The following is a 20,083-nucleotide window of genomic DNA, read 5'->3' on the forward strand; positions in this document are numbered from 1 at the left end:
TCAGGAAAGCTTACCATTTACTACCAAGGTCAAGTCTAACAGCCACTATGTAAACTCTTTTATTGTGATAAAACATACATGGCAGAGGGGAAGTAAAAAGAACTAAGATTAGTTATGTGCGTGTACCAACCCCAGAATGAATATAATTATTATGCACTGTAAGCATTTACAAGTAAAATTTTAAAAATTAAAAAAAATAGGACTATGGGATATAGCTCAGTGGCATAAGCGCCTGCCTGGCAAGCATTAGGTCCTGAGTTTGATGCCCGGTACCCTCCCAAATAAAAACTAAACATACACAACTTTCTATTTTAACCATTTTTAAATACAGAATTCAGTGATATTGAATATGTTCAGATTTTGTGCAGCCATCACCAGCACCGATTTCCAGAACTGTATTCATCTTGCAAAAACTAATAGAGTTAATTAAGATTAAAATTTCATCTCTCCCCTCCAGTACATTCATGTGTTGTTGAAGTCCTATCTCCCTGTACCGTAGAAGGTGACCCTATTTGGAGATAGGTTCTGTATAGAGATAATCAGTTTACAGTGAAATCATTGGGATGAACAGTACCCAGCAGGATTGTTGTCCTGATGAAAAGGGGGATTTGAGCACAGAGACATGGACAGTAGGATGACAATGTGGAGAGGTCTGGGGAGAAGACAGCCATCGACAGGTCAAGGAGAGAGGCCTTGGGCACTTTTTTCCCTCATGGCCCTCCGCAGGAACCAACTGCTCTGATGACACCAATACTTTGACTTTTGACTTCTACTCCTGAGAGCTGAGACAGTAAATTTCTCTTTTTTAAGGCACCTAATTTGTTACAACTATTATAGCAGCCCTAGCAGACAAATTCATTAGTCAATGATTTGGTTTAAATAAAGCAAACCGACTCTAACAAAGCTATACAAAGTATAGCAGAGTATTTTATTTTGCTGTTTTAAAAGTTCACGAGAGTTTCTAGGTTATTTCTGTGTCATGTACCTTTTCTTAATGGAATTCTAATTCCACAGAATGAGGAAATAAATACTGTACTCACCTCATTTCTTCCCATTATTTGAAATGAGTCCAATGATGCGATATTCTTAGTGAGATTTTCACTTTCATGTGTCTTGCTGAAAAGGAAGCTCCCTTTTGATGTCAGTCCACTTAGGACCCATCAAAGGTTCTAGAGCTTCCTCCTCTGCACTTCATCATTCTCGGCAGAACCACCTGCAGCATCACTGAGGTCGAAGAGCCCTCCTCATCACAGTGCCTTGATTTGTAGGCTGCTGAATGTAGCTAGATTGAAAACGGCTTCATTTGAAAGGAAGTGGATGTCATCAATCCTTCCAGAATATGAAAAGCTACAGGGCACGCAGCTCATGAAACCTGACTGCCTAAAAACCCACCTGTAGAGGGGTAGCCTGTGTAGTCCACTGAATTTTAATCATCTGCTTGGCAAATTTGCTGTGGAATCATTTCGTTTTGAAAGCCTTTTTAAAATTTTTTTATAGCCTGCATGATGATTTGCATAGAGAAAGAGAAACCTCCCAGCTTCCATATTGTTGAATTACTCTATGATTAATTAAGATATGGCCCGTCTTTTAATAGATTCCTCAGAGCAGAATAGGCAGAAGTTCCCAGCTGGTTCCTGCTGTTTGCAAGACTCCGTGGGTCAGTTAAGGCAGTGATTGTTCACATCTCCTCTTTCCAGATTCTTTGATGGCATTGGGTCTTTGAAATTTTTTGGTATGTCTGAGTTTTCTGCCTCCTTAAATTAACCCAGTGATACTCTGTATTTGGGGGAAGAAGGTGGAGTGTAAAATGCTTTCACATGTATGAGATTATTATGAAAGCTGCAGAGAGAGCTTCACTTGTGGGAGGACTTGAAGATTTTGTGCAGCAGTTAAGAGTATCCACTCTCATACTGGATAATGCTTTAGGAGGGCTCATTGTGGCAGAGGGGTGTGGAATTTGAATTGTTCCCTGTGTAAATATGTGACAGACATTGGTTGAATATGTCTTGGGAGTTTGTGGGGCTGAGGTAGGAGGTAGATGGGAGTGTTCACATTTATTCTACATGCTTGCTTTTGGTTTGATTATTTGTATTGTCATTTAAAATCAATGATAAAAATGCAAATCTTGAACTGATGTGAAAACAAATATTCAAATATTTAAGTAAGCAACATCAAATGTTTTAGCTTTGTCTTAGAAAATGCTAAGTTGAATGCACTGAAGAACAGAAACAGAATTTTCTTGACTTTTCCTTCCTGGTCTTCATGTGGCACTTTTAAAACACTGTCCTGAGAGTCCATTAAAAAATAATAGTCTGCACGTTGGAGTGTTTTCCTGATGTGTCCGGCACTGTGCTAAATGTGTTACAAAGTCTTCCCTTTAATCTTCACTAGAATTCTAAGGAGGACAAAGTGATAACTTTTTTGGAGAGAATTAGCCACATAGACATTATCTATAGCTATTGCCTCAAAGGTATTCTTAGGAATGCATTTTAAACACTGAACAAAATACCATTTGGGTATACTGTCTTTTCATTGAATTTAATGTTAAAATGATGAACTATTCAAGCATAAATAAACATAATTGTCTTTTGTAGTCATTCTGTTGCTCTTAGGAAATAAATCTCTGCTGGCCACACTGTCTTATTACTTGCCTGTACAAGGAGCTGAGTTTGGCGTGAAGATCACATCCTAAGCTAGAAGAAATGAAATGTCAAGATATGCCGTAAAACAATTAGAGTTTGGTATATAGCACAGTGATAGACTGCTTGCTTGCCTAACATGTGATAGAACTGTGGGGGACCGGCGGCGGCTGAAAAGATAAGAAGTATGAAATATAAATGACCTTTATTTTGAGAATGTGGGGAGAGACACCCCTGGTCCCCTGGGGCGCGGCATCTCCCCCCAGGGTTGGCGATCTCTCCATGGAACATGTGGTGTGGGGGCCCATATGTAGCTTAGGTTTGGGGTGGAGTCTGAGGGTCATTAGTGATGCACAGGTAGCCCATTGGTATTCATTTGGCGCCATAGGTAAATTCCGAGGGGTGGGGAGATGGAGCTCCTTGGTTCCACCTGAGGCTTTACCAGCTACAGTGTCCTGTCTGGGCCAAAACTCTTTCAACATGCATGAGTATGAGGCTTCAGGATTTAATATTCAGCAGAGAGAGAGAGACAGAGACAGAGACAGAGACAGAGACAGAGACAGAGATAGAGACAGAGACAGAGACAGAGAGATAAACAGACAGAGAGTCAGAGAGACAGAGATGGAGAGAGACAGAGAGAAGAAGAAAAAAAGAGGAGGAGGAAGGGGAAGAAAAGGGAAAAAAGGGGAAGAAGAAGAGGAGGGAAGGAAGGCGGGAGAAAGAGAAGGAAGGAAAGGACAAAGAAAGAATTAGTACTACTGTCTCTCAGACAGAAGCTTTCTTTCTCCCAATAAATATATTGTGCTCTTAACCTCCATTGTTCGTAAACATCATTCTTCTATTTTAAAGAACGCGAACTCATACAAGACATAGTAGGTCGCAAGTTTCTTTCCCTGTATCGCTTTTAATGTACACCTCCTGTTGTAACAAGGACCTACAAGGCCTGCAGATACTCAGTGGGTAATTAAAAGCCCTATAAAACTTGGTATCTCAAATTTCCATCTCTACCTTGTATCTCTTTATTGCCTTAAAATTTTGTGTCAGATCCTTCCTCAGTACTGCATGTTAACCATTAGTGATGTCTGTGTAAAAGCCAGAAAAACAAAGTTGGTTAGTCCTTAATTTATACAATCTATCTTATCCTCCTTCAAGACTGAGAACCAAGATCAAAGCTTTACAGAGACCTTCAGCTGGAAGTCTCCATTTCCTTAAGCCTATGGTCTCCTTGGATTCCAACAGTGCTCCAAGACTGAGATCTCTCTAAGAGAAAACAGTGATCTCATAGAGACTGAATTGTCTCTGAAGTAATAAGCACTTCTCTCAGAGCCATCTTGCAAAAGCAGAACTGAGATAAGGAGCAACCAGGCTCTACCCCTTTGGTGAAAATCTATAAAATCTTATCTGTTTATTTGTAAATAGGCTGGTCTGAAGTATTTCATCAGAATATGCCCCTTCCAACTGCTCAAGCTTCTCCTATTTTTAAGGGACTTAAAAGGGACAGGTTTGTCACTGAATAGGACCTCCCTGACTCCCAACCTCAAAGAGGTGGAGATATCAATTCCTCTTGACTCCCATCACAGAGAATGAATTTCAGAGTGCATCACTGAGAGGTACAGACAGATTTTATCAGCACAATTAAGGAAATGTACAGTCAAAAAGGAAGTGTACACTCAAGAGTTGTGGGCCTTTAAGAGAGATGTGCACTATGGTCTAGGGTTGGGGATATGTGTATGGATATGGATATGGATATGTTTTTTAAGGTATATGATCTAATATGCTTTGCCTGAAAACATTCTTTGAAACTTGTGAATCTGTTTCTTTATCTTAAGGTGAACCCACCCTTTGCTTTGTTAATTAGGTAAATCTATGGACTTACAGTGGTATATTTAAGGGATATGGCTACAATGCACCTAGAAGAAAAATACAAATAAGCTTCTAGAGCATAAATAAGCCTTGGAGAACAAATCTAATGAGCAAAGATGAAATATGGGTATGGAGGAACTTGGATAACTTTACTACATCCTGAGTTACAGTTTCCTTAAAGGTAAAATGTTAACATTATGACTGACCTTGTCTCTTTCCTACGTACCTTCATTTCCTACCTAAGCCTGACCTTTGTTAGTGACTCAAGCTAAAACCCCTTACCATTTTCTTTTATTTTCCAACTTAAAGACTTTTTCTTACAAATTTGTGTCTCAGTTTTAATTTCCCCTTATCACTGTAGCAAGGACTTGCACAGGCTGATGACACTGTTGTACATAGTCCTTTTCAGAATAGTTATCTTGCATGGTTTTATGCTTTTCTAACAATGGAGTGACTGTGTATGACATGTTTGAGATTCTCCTGTAGGGTGTGCACCCTTCTGATGAAATCGCTCCCCTTCCCAGTTCATCCCTCCTCAGTGTGATTTTTCCTTCTAGCCTGGCTGCAACCCCACCTGCTCACTAGCCACCATTATCTGTCTGCAGTGGTTATTTAGATCCACTGCTGAAGTATCAGAGTTTGTGTTAGATAACTCTGATGTTACTTAAAATGGTCCTAAGCCACAAAAGTACTGATACCAAATACAAGCTAGGAAGTATTTTCTTATGTGAAAAAGTAGGAGTTCTTGACTTCCAAGAAAAGAAAAAAAATCACATCCCAAGGTCACTAAGATCTATGGTAAGAAGAAAAATCTATCCTCAGAATTGTGAAGAAGGAACAAGAAATCCATATGCTGGTTTGATACTGAACATCAAACTGAAAAAGTTACGGTCACATTGCCTGGTGAGTGCTCAGCCATTTGTCTTCCTCCAGCTCAGCATGTGGGCATCGTCATGAGAAGGGCGGCACAGTACAGTGAGACGCAGTGAGAGAAAACACAGGTGCACAATTCTATTGCAGCATATTATAATTCTCTTATTTTATTATTTATTGTGGCATATGGTAAATTTTAATTTATAAATGTAAGCATGAGGAGTCTGGGAAGATGGCAGAACAGTAAGCAGCAGAGTAGAAAGCCTCTCGAGAGAAACAGCCTGGGTGCTGGAATATGGCATTCTGGAGAAGAAAAGCAGGAAAGATGTAGGCCCCCTTGACCCAGGAAGGAACTAAAGTGAGAATTGAAGCCTGCGGAAAGAATTTAAAAAAAAGAAAAACTGGAACAGAAGAAGGCTGGTGGCGCCTTCACCAGAGCCAGTCCAACTGTGCCAGAAGCACTGTTGGAACCCGGAGTTGCACGGGCACAGTGAAGCTGGTGGCTGGCAAGCCTGAAGGCCGTGGTGAGGAGATGTAAGGGCAGAAGGGAGCAGCGAGCCAGAGAGCTGCACTGGTTGATGTGCCCAAACTCGCGCGACTGTGACTCAACAGGCTGACTGTGTACCCGCCGCTTCAACTTGCCAGAACCCCAGTTGCTCTGACGTGCAGGTGTACTGAGGTTGGAGATCGGTGAGACCAGTGGAGAGCAGAGCCCGCAAGGGACCTGTATTGGCCTGCGGTGAGTGCTGGGAACAAAACCCTTCCACGGGAAAGGGGACGACATTTTGGAACCGGGCAAGACTGGCAGAAACAAGGTACTGCAGAGACTTCAGTCAGTTGTTCCCTTTCCAGATGGGATTGGTGAGATGTGCTTGGCCTGGGTCTTGCCCCTGCCTAAGACCCAATAAGCTGTCCCAAACCAACTCCCTACGCACACTGATACAGTGAAGGCCTCAGTGGGTTGACTGACCCAGAGGGGAGGGGCCAACATATGCTGCCGCTGTTTGCACCACAATAGCACACTGGAGGGGGCAGGATCACCTAGCCTGCACTTCAGAAGGACCATAGCCAACAAAGAAAGAGACTGGGGCCTCCTCGATATGCCTGTATGGAAGAAACAAAAAATATCAGAAGAGGAAGCAACAAGAAAAGCCCCCAGCCCCCAACCCTGCGATCATTGATCCAGGAAAGGTAAATACAAAAGAGATTGAGGACAGCAAACATGCAATATTAGACACGGCATCAGTGGACATAAAGAGATATCTTCCAGACCTCATAGATGAGTTCAAAAGTGAAATATTTAACCAAGGAAAGCAAGATATAAATAGATTAATAAAAGAAATGCTAAGCACCTCTCAAGAAGATATAGATGGAAGAATGGAAGAACACAAAAAAGGGAGAGAATCATTTGATTAAGAATATAAACAAAACATAGAACACATGAAGCAGATTCAAAGAGATTACCAGGAAATTAAAAACTCTATTGAAATCTGGCAAACCTGCTTGAAAGAAACTAAGGATAGAATATCCAAACTGGAGGACAGGTTTGCAATGTGGGATTATGAAAGGAAAAAATTCCTAAAAATAACAAGGAAACAGCAGTAACAATACAAAGGCCAGAAGACAACAAGAGGATCTATAACTTGAGAATAAAGAATGTGAATGAAGAAGCAGGGATACAAACAAAGGAACTACAAAGGTTATTCACAGAAATAATTAAGGAAAACTTCCCAACCATAGGAAAAGGAACTGATACTCAGATGTATGAGGCATACAGAACTCCAGCCACCTACAACCAAAGCATAACCACACAAGGCATATAATAATCAAGATCCCAGAAATTCAATATAAGTACAGAGTATTAAAAGCTATTAGAGATAAGAAACAGATCACCTATAAAGGAAGGCCCATCAGAATTATGGCAGACTTCTCGACACAGACCATCAAGTCAAGAAGAGCGTGGAGCAAAATATTCCAAGCCCTGAAAGAAAATAACCTCCAGCTCAGATTGACATACCCTGAAAACTGTCTCTAGAAGTTAATGGAGAAACCAGAAGCTTCCAAGACAAAGAGGAACTGGGGAAATTTGCGAACACCAATCCATCTCTTTAGAGAATACTGCAGGATATTCTAGAGAGAGAGAAAAGTACCAGGATTTCAGGAACAGTGGCAGTGAGGCTCCAATGAATGGAGCAGAAAACAGAATGAAGAAGATAAGCAGACAACTAATCGCAGAAAAAGAGCACAACAGAAATGAGGCAGAGAAGGTTGGTTATAACCTCTAATATAGATGGCCTTGATATACTTAATTAAAAAAAAGAGAATCATAAGTAGAATAGATCAGGAGGTAGGGTCCACCAAGATGCTCTTTATAGGAAATATAATTAATCTGAAAAAGTGTATATGGACTGAAAATTAAATCTGAGAAAACAATGCTCTATGTGACAGGGAACCAGAGAGTAATAGGGGCAACTAGACCGGTATTTGTGGATAGTTTGGAGAGACAGGCTTTAATGGGTAAGGGAATACAACTAGAGATCAAGTGCAGGAGGGAGAAGGTTCGGAACTACTTAGGTAAATTGCAGGTTGCCCACACCCAATTTAAAACTGAAGGTGTTGGTGAGACCCAGAAATGCACAGTGCACCCTGGGGAAGTGGAAGGGGAGGAAAAGTCTTTAAAAAGATGGAAGAGGATATTGTTAATAGTGTATCAAGAATTAAAACCCATATTACTCGCATCACTCTGCTTAGATAGATTTTATTCTGTCCCAGTTGGTGTACTTGCATTAGATTTGAGGGCACAGACAGCTATCCCAAAAACATCATGATATAGCACAGTAATCATCCTATTAACTTAATCTGGAGCCTTGTATGACTTATATTGTTTTATCATGACTGATCTAAGTTAAATCTGGTTTGTTTTATTGCTGTCTGGTATTGACAGATTTTATTCAAAACTGTTATGATTGATAGTATCAAATCTGAGAGTATAGGTAATGACACTGAAGATGACAAGACTCACTATGAAACCAATTCTGGTTTGATTACTACCTGTTTTTGACACTATTTACAAAGTTGTGTTTTTATTGTTATGTACTGATGTATTCAATTATACTACATCCGATGATATAGCCAATTCTATTGAAGATAACAAGAGTAACCATGGTAGAACTCCTTATACAGAGATTTTACGTCTTTTTCATTTCATGTGTTAATAGGAATATGGTTTGTTTTGTCTTGGTTTGTTTTGTTTTTCCCTCTAATACAGAAAAGATAGAAATACATGTTAATACTCATGCATGCCTAGGACCTATAAACAGTTTATGAGAACTGATCTTATGACACAGGATGAAATGAACAAATACTTTGAAGAAAAAAAGACACTACAGTACCCAGTGCTGACCCTGTAGTGTCATGATGTGAAACCAGCAAATACTATTATTCTTTGTTCAGAGTGATTTTAGCCTGCTTGGGTTTGTTTAATCTCAACATAAATGAAGATATAGATAACTGCATGTATGTTTAAGTGTATAGGATTGATAACCATATTACTAAGTTTTTGCTGAATAGTTGAACAGAACTGTTTGCAGTCTCGCTGTTTGAATTCCCACTTTATATGTTCCACTTTTGTATTTTGAGTAACTATTTGTAAGAGGACAATATGTAAACATCAACTAGTGATTTCTTACTGTTTATTTTTTTCTTTGAAAGTATGTATTATTTCTACCCATTTTCTGTTTTGTTTAGTCTCTCTTTAAATAAAATTAAAAAAAGAAAATAAAAAAGAAAAAAGTGTAAGCATATACACACAGCATCTGTCTATATCTATCTATACAGATATACACAAATATTAGGAGTTAGTACTATTTGTAGCTTGAGGCATTGAGTATCTTAGAACTTATCTTGTGTATGTTACATATATGTAATGTACATATATTTATATGTATTGGGGCTCTCAAGAAACATTTTGGAGATTTTTCCTCTTTTAGTTTTCAGGAAGGATGTATAACATTTATCTCTCTCCGTCTCTCTGCCTCTGTCTCTCTCCCCCCATGTTTCTGTCTCCACCTTCCTTTCTTCTTTTTGTTTTTTTGTGACACTGGGGTCCCAGTGTGTTGGCTTGACTACACTTTACCTCCTGGGCTAAGTGACCCTCCTGCTTCTGCCTCCTGTACAGCCAAACCCGCAGGCATGTACCCCTCCTGGCACATGTTATTTCCTAACAAGTGTTTCCAACAGTTTACAGTCTAATCCTGGGGTTTTCTTTGTGGGAAAGTTTCTGATGGTATGCTCCACTACTTTAGCAGACAGAGAGCTATTAATATTTGTCTCATTGTCTTTTTTTTTTTTTTTTCTGACAAGTTTTCACTGTGTAGCTCAGGCTGGCCTTGAGTTCACTTTGTCACCCAGACCCAGCTTGAACCCACAGTGATCCTCCTGCCTCAGCCTCAGAGTGCTGAGATTACAGGCCGGCACCACCACGCCCAGCCATTCTATTGTCTTTTGATCACAATTTTTTTGAAAGAAATTTTACTATTTTTTTGTCAAATTGATATAAATTTTTTTGTAGTATTTTCTTATTATCCTTTTAATGTGTTCTATTTCTGATATTTGTAATTTGCATTTTTCTTTTTGATTAGCCTGGCTATCAGTTTATTCATTTCCCTGATCTTTTCAAATAGCTATATTTTCTTTTATCTATTATTTGAGTTTTCATTTCAATTATTTCACCGCTTCATTGCATGTTTTTTGTCTTCTTTTTACTTTCTTAAATTGGAGTCTTTGATATTAAGATTATTATTGTTTTGCAGCCCTGAGTAATTTCCCTCTAGGCATTGTTTTATATGTATGCCGTCAACAATGTTTAGTTTTTAAAGATTTGAATGTTTTAAGTTTTTATATTGTTGGTGATTTCCCTCCCCCTTTTTCTTGTGTTTCCTTCGTCTTCTTTCTCCCTCTCTTCCTTTATTTTTTTTGACTGGAGTACTAGGGCTTAACCCAGAGACTATACCCTGAGTTCCATCCCCAAGCCCATTTTTTATTTTATTTTATTTTTTTCCAGTACCGGGGATCGGTACTCACGACCACTTGCTTACAAGGCAAGTGCTTATGCCGCTGAGCTAAATCCCCAGCCCTATTTTTAATTTTTTATTTTGAGACACGTTATTGCTAAGTCTTCACCTTGCACAGCCTGGACTTGAAGTAGTCGTGGTCTTCCCTCAGCCTCCCAGGGTGTTGGGATTACAGGCGTGTGCTCTCACACCTGACTTTTGTTAGTGATTTCTGATTTAATTCCACCATAGAGAGCCAATTTTATGATTTGAATTCTTCTAAGTGTATTAAATCTTCTTTTGTGGCCCTCAGTGTGTGTGTGTGTGTGTGTGTGTGTGTGTTTGGCTGTTGTGGAGACTGAACAGTGCTATGTCCACAGCTCTGTTCTGGCTTAATGAAGGTATCATGTATGCTTATAAAAAATGTGTGTTCGGCAATTACTGAGTTTCATGCTCTGTAAATATCGAGTTAAAATGGAAAGTAGCTTTGGAAAGATATTCTACTGCTATTCTTTTTTTGTTTTCATTTGCTCTACTAATTGCTGAAATTGGAATGTTAAACTCTTCAACCATGTTTGTCGAATTATATATTTTCTCTTTAATTCTGTTGATTTTAGTTTTGTGTATTTTAAAGTTATATTCCTAGGCACATACATGGTTGTGATTATGCCATCCTGGTAAGTTAATGTTTTTGATATTACAAAATGTCATTTTTTATCTCCTGACACTTTTCTCAAAGCCTACTTTATCTAATATTAACATAGCCATTGTAGCCTCCTTGTAACTTACAAGGAGGTGTATCTTTTTCTATGAATGTACTTTCAACCAGTGTGTTTATATTTCAAGGACTTTTTTTGTAGATGATGTGTAGCTGGGAGTTACATTTCTTTTTTTTTTTTTTTTTTTTTGTCTTTTTCCTTTTTATCGGTACCAGGGATCGAACTCACGACTGCCTGCTTGCAAGGCAGGTGCTTATGCCGCTAAGCTAAATCCCCAGCCCCTGGGAGTTATATTTCTATCTATTCCCATAATCTTTACCTTTTAATTAGACTGTTCAGGTTGACACTGACCACTAGGACTTTCAGCAGTGAGGGAAATATCCTACATGTACCGTATGACAGCCGTTAGACATGATTTTTTGTTGTTGTTTCGAGACATGGTCTGACTTACATAGCACAGACTGGCCTTGGACTCACTGTGCCCCTCTGTCTTACCCTCTTGGGTCCTGGAATTACCACTACCCCCAGACCACATGTAACTACTGAGTTATTATAAATGGCAAGTGTAACTGAAGAATTTAAGTTTTAATATGAGATTTTAGTTATCTTAAATTTAAGTAGGACATGTGGTGAATGGTTACCATTTTGGACAGTGCAGGTTTGGACCATTAACATTTTATGTAATTTTTATTATAGTTAGATTTTGGTCTACCATTTTGATTATTTTTTTCTTTTTCTTTTTTCAAAACTTTATTTTAAAGAGAAAAAAATAAAAACAATGATACAGAATTTCAAAACAAAACAATAGGAAGTTAACAATGGTTAATATAGTTCAAATTGTTATCTTCAAAGTAGTCTTCAGACTACAAGACATAGGCATGCAAAACTGATCAAACGATATAAGCATAAACCATTCTTTTCATTGAACTAAAAGAAATTAGTAGGATAATTATCTTGGTTATCGTGTGTATATGTATATATACATATATCTCTATATATAATTTTATATACATATATAAAATAAATGTATATATGTATACACACATTTATTTTTTCTTTCCCTTCCTTCTTTTCTCCTTTCCCCCATCCCAAGTTTTCTTTCCTTTTGAGCATTTTCTTCCCCTTTCACAATATCTATTGTACATTTTGGGTATTATTAACTCTTTGAATTTCTTATACTAGGGAAACAATACAATGTTTACATATGCATGTCTGTTTTACTTCTCTTTTGAGTATGGTCTTGAGTTGCATCCATTTACCTATAAAATCCCCAAGTTTATCCTTCTTTATAGCTGAGTAGTACTCCATTGTACCACCTCTTTCTTATCCATTCCTCAGTTGATGGGCATTTGGTTTGTTTCCAAAATCTGGCTATTACAAATTGTGCCACTATAAATATGGGTGCACTTATATCATTGTGGTATAATGTTTTCAATTATTCTGGGAAAATACTCAGAAGGGGAATATCTGGATTGAATTGGACCTCGAATTCTAGTTTTACGAGAAATCTCCACACAGATTTCCACAGTGGTTGCACCTGTCTTCACTCCCATCAATACTGGAAGAGAGTGCCTTTTTCCCCGCAGTCTCACCAGCATTTGTTATTGGTTGATTTCTTGATGATAGCCATTCTTTCTGGAGTGAGATGGCTTCGCAGTGTTGTTTTAATTTGCATTTCTTGAATGATAAATGATGTTGAGCATTTTTAAATATATTTATTTGCCATTTGTATTTCTTCATCTGAGAAATGTGTATTCATCTCAGGTGCCCATTTTTGAATTGAGTTTTTGAGTTTGGGGGATCTGATGTTTTCAGTTATTTGTATATTCCAGATATAAGTCTTTTGTCTGGTGGACAGTTGCCTAAATTTTTCCTCTCTCTGTTGATTATTTTTTCCTTCTGTTGAGGATTTATTTTGATTTGCAAAAGCTTTTTAATAAGATAAGATCCCAGTTGTTCATTCTTTGAAGTACTTCCTATGCAGTTTGCTTTTCGTTCATAAACTTTCTGCCTATCCCTATGTCTTCAAGATTTTTACCTACATTTTCTTCCAGTAGATTTAGTGTTTCTGTTTTAATATTTAGGTTTTTGATCCATTTTGACTTTATTTTAGTGCATTATAATACACATGTGTCTAGTTTTAATCTCCAGCATGTGGAAAGTCAGTTTTTCCAGCACCATTTATTAAAGAGCTACCTTTCTCCCAGTGAACATGTTTGGCCTCTTTGCCAAAGACAAGGTAGCTGAGTGTCCTTGTAGTTGTATCTGCATCTTGTAGTGTGTTCCATTGATTCTCAGGTCTGTTTTTTTTTTTTTTCGCCAGTACTATGCTGATTTTATGACAGTGTCTTTGTAATATAATTTCAAGGCAGGAATTGTGATGCCTCTTGCCCTTGTAGCCTATTGTTTTCTTTTTGTTCTACGGGTCTTACTTGCTTTAAAAATTACTATTTGAATACGTTTTAGAATGCTGATGTAATCTTCATTAGCTTTATAGCTGTGTCTTTGCATTATTTGTGTGTGCACATGTGTGTGTATGTGTGTGCATGTGTGTTTGCTTGGAGATTACAATATTTATATCCCTAACTTATGATCTACTTTGAGTTAATATTGTATCACTCCATTTGAACATGTAGAAACCTGAAACCATACAGATGTGTATGTGGTATACATTCCACTGTACAATTTTTACTTTTTGGAATAGTCACTCTTACTTTAAGAAAATGGAAAAAGCAGCATTTTGTGTTTATCGTGTCATATCATTCCTTCCTTTGTGAAGGTCAGTTTTCATGTGGTATCATTTCACTTCAGCCTGAAGAATTTCCTCCAATATTGCTTGTAGTATATGTTTATTAGCAATGACTTGTCATAAACTTTCATTTATCAGAGAATCTTTAATTTTTTGCCTTCCTTCTTGGAAAATATTTTCACTGTATATAGAATTTTGGGTCAACAGTTTTTTCTTATGTCTCTTAGTGATGTCCTATTTCTTTGGACCTCCATTGTTTGATGAGAAGTCAATGATTAAAACTTTTTGTTTGTCTTACATTTTAAAGATTTTTCTCTATCTTTGGTTTTTAGGAGTTTAACTATATATGTGATCTAATGATTTTTTTTTTTTTTAATTTCAGAAATGTGTTGGGGATTTAGCTCAGCGGCTCAAGCACTTGTCTGGTAAGCATGAGGTCACGAGTTCAGTCCCCAGTAGCAAAACAGAAGAAAAAAGTGAAATTTTAAAAGTTTCTCCTCTTGTCCTCCATTTTGTAGAGATTGAACCTAGGACCTCACAGGCATTCTGCCGCTAGCTCACCCTCGGCTTTGAATTTTATATCATTTTTAAAAATAGTTTTTGTTTCTCTGCTTAGAGTCTTCATCTTTTCTTTGTTTTGAAGCATATTTTCCTCCCTGAATAGAGTTCAAACAACTGCTTTAGGAGCTGGGAATGGTAGCAGGTGCCTGTAGGTCCAGCTACTCCATGGGGTGAGGGGAGAAGATTGCTTGAACTCAGGAAATTGGGGTCACCCTGGGAAACGCAACAACACAGTGAGGCCTCTGCATCGATGAAGGGTCGGGGGAGAAGGGAGGGAAGAGAAGCGTGGAGTAACTGGTTTAAACTCCTTGCTGCCTTTAACAACATCTGGATCTTATCAAGATTTGTTCTTTCAAGCCCTGGGTCCCAGCAAGACTTCGCTCCTCACTATGGAATAGTGTCAGATCTGTTCCCTATATGTTCATTGCAAGGCCCCAGTTACAGGGGCAGACACTACCCAGGGAATGCTCTTCTCATGGCCATGACAGACAAAAGAGGAAAGCTCACGCCTGTGATTACATTTTAAGTCTTTGTTTACTTTTGTCAGCCAAAATTCCTTGACGTTACAGGACTAAACCCAATGCTAATAGGCAAGGAAACACACTACACTCACGGAGGTTGGGGTACAGTGTAGAAAATACATATTGAACAATTGCCCATAGGGATCGTGCCTTTGACTGAGAGGAGAAAACAGACACAGATCAGCCTCTGGCTCCTAGTGGATAGCTAGGAGTTTCTAGGGGGCGCAGTGTTGGCTGTCTTTGGGGTGCAAAGACAAGTGACTTTTGGGCAGAATATCTGATTTCAGAAACAACTAACTTTCTTTTATTAAAAGCAGTTTATCATCCTGATAAAATAGATAGCGTTCTCTTTAGGAGGCTATTTACCTGGAGAAGTATCAGAGTGACTCAAAGAAATAGTCCACGTTTGTGTAAGGTGAGAATACCACTGTGTTCCGCCCCTGGCCTGAGCTGGATTTCCACCTCCATCTCAGACCATCATGATGTGCTGAGCAGACAATAAGGAAGGAACAAAATGCTAGGTTTGGGGCCCCAAATACCTGAACTTTCCAGTTCAGATTTGCAAGGAATGTGGCAAAGTGAAATAAAAGTGCTACACTGCCATGTTACCAGGTTCGACTAGACATGTGCTTATCCCCAGTGCGTTTCTCCGATTGCTTCCTCACTGCACAGTTTGCTCCCCCGCTCACCCCCACATACGCTACTTTCCTATCTCCAGGATGGACCTGACCTGAGTCCCTTTTCAGCTGACTCTTCCTCTGTGTCCCTTATCCTATACTTCAAAACAAACCAGTCCTAGCAAGGAGCACGTTTTCCTGGGTTCTGTGCACTGCTCTAGTGAATTGTTAAACACGGAGAGACTGTCACAGAAACACTGTGTTGGTTGTGGGTCAGAGGTGCCAGGGACGACCTTCAGGCTATGAGTGGTATCAGAAATGGGGGTTTGAAATACGGATATGACGCTAATTCCAGTAGGCGTGGTCAGGACTGAGTTGAACTGTGGAGCATCAGAGGGTGGAGACACCCTGCGTTTGTCAGAAGGGCCGTGTGTAAAGCCCTGTGTGTGTGGGGGTGACGGTGCCTCGGATGCCTCTCTTTCCGGGTTCTGCCTCTGCTCTTCCAGGCCGCGTCAGCCTCCCCTCAGCTGCTTGTTTGCTTTAGAGTCATCAGCATCAAGAATCAGCTGGTTGCTGTGACCATGTAAGGAGCTCCAGGCATTTAGTTTGATACAATATAGAATCTCCTTTCAGATTCTTTAACAGTCACTTGCTCTCAGCTTGAATTCACCTTTCTTCTCTAGAGTGTTGGCAAGGCTCAAAGTATTCCCCACATCAGGGTCATTTGCGCTTAGTAGGTATGACAAACGGCTGCAGACATTTCAGATTCCAAAGGAATGTGCTGCAAAGTGCTAATAATCTGAGCACCGGACAGGCGAGGAAGGGGAAATATTTGGAGGGAGGCGGTGGAGCCTTTTCAGATTCCACAGTGGTGGACCTCGCTGTGCCTGGTCTGCCCTTTCCTGGACCACGTGCTGCATGCCTTAAGCCACAGGCATTTTGTTCTTTGAGCAGCATCTGGAGACCCTCCACAGGCTGCAACAAATGCCGTTTCTACCGGAAAGGTGTTTTGGATTGACTAGGTTCGTTAACTTCCCACTTCTCCTCCCTGTTCAGGTCTCCAAAGTCTTACAACACAGGGCTAAGCATGCTATCAGCAATGGAGAAATACGAGAACACTTTTCAATCGGAACTGGTGGCACCTGTCTACACAAAGGTGCAGTTTCTGCAGGCAGCAAAGCGACCCTTAATCTGTTTCTTCAGGCTCTCGCTTGGCTGCTATCTTTGCTGCTGCCACTAGGTGTCACTATACTACATAGTAATGAAGGGAAATGGTTTGTAACCTGAAAGGCTTTCTAGACTTTTAATTCAGTGTCTTTAGGTTAGGTGCAAATTGTGCATAATTATGTAATAAACTGTATCTTTAAAATATGAAAGTATCATATAATCAGGCCAGAAAATAAATCATCTCACTCAAAGAATCTCTCAAAACGCTATCAGTCCTGCAAACCCAAGCTAAGAGTTTAAAGTTCCTTATTCTAGCTGTAAAAAACCAAGGCACCTGCATGGCTGAGTGGATCTCACCCCTTAGGATATTAAATCTCTTTGTTGAAAGGCTGGATTACTGCTAGATCCCTTTATCACTGGAGCTGAGCTCTTGGGGCTGCTGGGGATTAGACATGAGCCTTCTCCACCCTGTGTCCCCTTTGTGGTGGTTCCTCTGTGCAGGCACAGATAAGATGCTAGAGACAAGGCAGGGGTGAATGTAGCCACCTCTGTAGCACCCCCTTCCCGGGCCCAGTTGCCGAGCTCTTCCCTGGGGAGTATAAATGGTCCTCTTTGTTTCCCAGCTCCACTGGCCAAGGCCACATATATATCAGCTCCATCTCAAAGCTAATTCAGGACCGAGGCTGCTTGGTGGAAAGCAAAGCACAGCTAATCCAACACACCGCACAGGGTAAGCAGTGTGCACTGTGAGTGGTATCGAAATCTAATGAAGCTTAGCGCTGCTGGGCTGACCCCTTCTTTCTATAGGCCACCATCCAACTTCCTGTGTTTAATGAAGTAACAACCAGGGGTTAGGATGCTGGTGGTTTTGGGATCATCTCCTGGGTTTTGCTCTTTCTTTCTTTCTTTCTTTTTTTTTAAGAAGGAAAGATTTATTTGATTCACAGTTTGTAGAGGTTTCAGTCCATCATTGGCTGGCTCCAAGGCAAGGTGACATGGCAGAGGGTTATCTCAGAGGAGAACAGCTCATGGTATCTTAAGATAGCAAAAGCAATGAGGGGGAGAGAGAGGAAGGGTGGGGGGAGAGAGCGCCAGCAGGCTGCTCTTACATAAAGACAAGATGCCACACACAAGCTGCCCTTTCATTTGGCTCCAGGTTTAAAGTTCTGTGTCAGCTGCGTCATCTGAGCTGGCTGTGAAAATGCCCTGGGAGCGTGGCTGCTCTCAAAGACAGCATTGATGTTTAGCCAGAGTCACTGGCATCAGGGTGAGGCGCAAATGTGCTTGTTTGACTCCCCACACTTTCCTTCTAAATGAAATCTTAGGCAAAGGCAGATACTGGGTTGTGTACATATAGGGGTACACAACTTGAGAGGACATTTACATCTTTGTTCCCACAAACGGGGTGCTATCTGTTCAGGACCCTAACAGATAAATCAGATAAAAGCAGAGTTTCATTAATATAAAAGTAGTGTATTTCAAATTTGAACTTTTAAACAGTCACTAGGAATACCTTTTTGGTGAAAACAAAAATTTGAAATTTTAAGTCACCATTGAAGTCGCCCTTTTTATAGGCATCAGCATCTCAGATAACAGCAGCTAGACTGTTCGGAGCACTTAAATACTTCCAGACACTCATAAATAAGAGCAACAGGGCTCATCCATTTTACAATTTGAATAATCTCTGTAGCGGGAAAGAGGGCAATAATATCTATCAAACACACTTACTGTTGAACCTGGCAATTCCACTCTAAGATGTTATCACATCTACTCTCAAATACGAAAAAAATGATCTGTGGACCGAGCCACTCATTGCTGCATTGTTTGTAACAGAAAAAGTCTGGAAACAGCCTAGACGTCTGGTGGAGGACAGATTACCCAATGAAGTACTTGACAGCTCTCGTGAGGAATGAGGAGAATCTCTGTGCAGTGACCTGCAGTGAAGGTTTGCAGTTCCTGTGTCCCCTAAACAGAACGGTGTGGAAGTAGTAGGCTGCTGTAGCAGTGTCTGTTTACCTGCTTGTATACACATAGAAACCTTGTAAAGCTGCTCGGGAAATGAGTAGCACTGCTGGTGTGAGGGCGAGAGGTTGATTCCTGAGCACTCACTGGATACTTTTTGAATTGTGAACCACATGAACGCATTACTCATTTAACCAGCAGCAGCAACAATAATCAAAATAGTTACTCATACCTAGATCTTTCACCAAAAAACACCACCACCAAAATTTATGACTATCACTGCAGCGGTCTAAAATAGCTAACCTGTGGTTATTTCACTTTAGTGATTTTGCAGCTTTACACCAGGATCTGTGCACTGCTGACAAGTCTGTGTAATTTAGTACCAGAGTCAAGATTGTTCCTGTATCATTTATTATCTGTGCAACCCAGGACAGCTTTATTTACTTTCTCCGTGCCTCAATTTCCCTTCTAAGAAGTGCTAAATTCTACTTCCAATGGTTATTGAGAGGACTCGATGAATTAATACCTGATCAACATTCAATGAAACACCTAAAAAGAATGCAAAAGAGTAACAGTCGTACAGGAAACAAAACCATTGTGTAGGTCAGTTGCAGTTTCATGCATAATGAAGAACACAATACAAGTATAGCCTTTGACACATAGAAGGTGCTAAATAAATGTTAATTCCCTCCCTGACCCTACTTATTTGCGCTTCCAGGAACTTTCTGGACTCTAAGAGACTGGAGAGCAATTTTCTCCTGGATGTGTTGGTGATTTCTACATTTTAGTCTGCAGGTGGACCCTTTGAGCTGTCTTAGACTGATTGATGCTTTTAAAATGAAGAATCTGTTTGGCTTTATTATTTTCATGGCAGTTTCTTAGGCTTATCTAAATAAACATTTCCATATTCTTCTCGTTTACATTTTACATGGATTAAATTATTGCAGTAGAAATGTACCAGGCTCTAAAATGCAGAATTCATAGCTATGGCTCAAGGCATAAATTGAAAGAAAGATATGAGATGATTATTTGAATAACTCTTAGAAAAACAGAAACAAACTCCCAAATAAACAGCCATTTTTAGGTTGTTAGGGGTTGCACCAAGCTTTTCATGAGCTTCATCTTTAACCCCTCTGGATGAGTTATTCTGACCGTTTTCAGTTTACACTTGCGGATATGTAGACAACTTTAAGGATATAAAAGTAACAACTAATAGACAATTTTGAAGCCTACGCCTGGAAATTTCAGTTTTGTGTGTACTGTTTCATCTAAGGCAAATCCTCATGAAGCAAAATTCATAAGCTTTGAACAAATTGCTAATTAATTTTAGGAAGGATTTTTAAGGGAAAAGGGACTGTCAT

The 20,083-nt window shown here is 39.6% G+C and overlaps 1 long non-coding RNA gene across 1 annotated transcript; it reads left to right on the plus strand.

Moving 5' to 3' along the window:
• The first annotated feature begins 14,270 nt into the window (after nucleotides 1-14,270).
• Nucleotides 14,271-19,632, plus strand: LOC134477876 (uncharacterized). Its single transcript, XR_010050127.1, has 4 exons — nucleotides 14,271-14,319; nucleotides 17,384-17,490; nucleotides 18,594-18,705; nucleotides 19,441-19,632. It is a non-coding gene; the product is annotated as an uncharacterized LOC134477876 (long non-coding RNA).
• Nucleotides 19,633-20,083: the final 451 nt, after the last annotated feature.

Source organism: Cavia porcellus, unplaced genomic scaffold (genome assembly GCF_034190915.1).
Source record: "Cavia porcellus strain 051 isolate PalLab524CR breed Dunkin Hartley unplaced genomic scaffold, mCavPor4.1 scaffold_10, whole genome shotgun sequence".
NCBI classification, from domain to species: Eukaryota; Metazoa; Chordata; class Mammalia; order Rodentia; family Caviidae; genus Cavia; species Cavia porcellus.